Below are 1,965 nucleotides of genomic sequence, written 5' to 3'. Positions count from 1 at the left end.
TACATACTCAACAAATTATTGATATTCCACATCCTAATTTTTTATTCGGTTTGAAATAAAAAACATAAAATACTACCTGTGATTATAATTATTGTTGAACAATTAGAGCGACGAGAAGCATTTAGGAATGAAAATATTTGGAGAAGACAGTTCAATGGGTCCATTATAATCTTTACCGGACAAAAAATTTGTGTAATTATTTCGCTTACATAAAAATATTGTATGTAATTTAATTATGTCTATTGTTTGACATTTAAAAGAAAAAGAACTTCGGAAACTATTCAATTCAACATTAAATTATTTTGTGCTTTCTGGTTTTATGCACGGTGAACATCACTGGAATGAGTAGACTTCTTGCTTCAAGTCAACAAACTATTAATAGAGGTATAAAGAAAGTCACATATATTAAAACCTCACCAACATTAGAGAAAAATATTCCGGTAAATACACACTCATGACAAGAACAAGATTTGTAATATTATGCAGTATTTATATTTATTTAATGCATAGGTACCATTATGTTTATTAATATCAATGATTGCTCCTAAAGAACATAATTATGTTAACAGAAAAGGTATTATTCAAAAACTTTTCAAATAGTTGTAGATATATAGAAACCAAGGATTTTATACAAGTCCTTGTAAAGTATTTCACATTGGGTTAGGTTAAATACATAAAAATAAACAAAACACAAACGCAAACACATATTTGTCATGTTAAAAAGAAACAGCAATAGTCAATACATGTGATAGAAGAAGAGAGCAAATCATTTCGGCTAGCCAAGACTTCTCGATATTATATCGATTCTAATGGGCGGGGTTTCGATATTATTTCGATGGCAAAATTTTCAAGAGTACCGATACACCGATATTATTTCGATCTCGATTCGGAATCATCGAATCGGCATTTCGGGAGTCCCTGCACTGATGCCCCCACCACTTTTTTCGAAATAGTTGTGTATCCTAACACAGGTGACGCTAGCGTCGCAGGCAATTTTTCGGGAAACCCTATTCTTAGCCAATTTTTCGCAACCATTAAGTATATACCGATATACCGTGTGTGTGGCCCAGGACCCGGATAGATGTAACGAGAGGTATAACGGGCAAATTTAATTTTGAATTAGTATTTGAAGATTAAGTTCTGGTTGCTGTAATACTAAAGTAACGAAAAATGTATTGATTTAATGTTGTACAGAGTATTTTATGAGCAAACTTGCAAAAAATCCGTTAATCAAGTGCTTTTATATTTAAAGATATCAAAAAAATTCTACTGTAAAAAGTTATTTAGAAGGCAATTTTGTGTGGACATGTATAATCATAATCGACCATGTGCCGGCGTCACCAGCCGACACGAAGGACGAGTCAATGTCCACCTGTGTCATTTAATCGCGGTCAAGCCAAGACATGACAATCCCCTCCTCAGGCAAGCCGTTGACTACGTACCCGACGTGACCGACAAACACAAAAGACCTAGACACCAACATTTTGACCCTGGGTGACCACCCAATGACCCCCCCCCCTGCCCGCTAACCTTTTCTGTTTCAGAGACAGCTGGGATCAAGAAACGAAGACAACGACACACACACACATACACACCCCCCTTACCCTCCTTTCCCCTCCCCTCCCGCGCTAGCCTAAGGGCCACCTTAGCAAAGCGCATCCCAGGCTGCATAGCCGCACTACCCTACCCAACCATACCACACATAAACATGACACTACCCCCGGGGTTTACACAGACGAGCCGGCGAAGCAAGAAGAGCGCCAGAAGAAAGGGCCCTAGCCGGCGGGGCCCAGCCAGGACAAAAGGAGGTCCCACAAAGCGCCTACACCGGCCGCATTTGCGGTCGGGGTAGACGACGGATGGGGCCCACCTACGAAGGCTGTCCAGGCCTACACGAGATGAGGCAGGATAAAGAGGGATAATCCCCCTCGATCCCAAATCATTGAGGCCAATTTCTAGCCATAG

Source organism: Anoplophora glabripennis, unplaced genomic scaffold, assembly GCF_000390285.2.
Source record: "Anoplophora glabripennis isolate ALB-LARVAE unplaced genomic scaffold, Agla_2.0 scaffold192, whole genome shotgun sequence".
NCBI lineage: Eukaryota > Metazoa > Arthropoda > Insecta > Coleoptera > Cerambycidae > Anoplophora > Anoplophora glabripennis.
The sequence above is the reverse complement of the archived record's forward strand: the minus strand, read 5'-3'. Positions refer to the sequence as shown.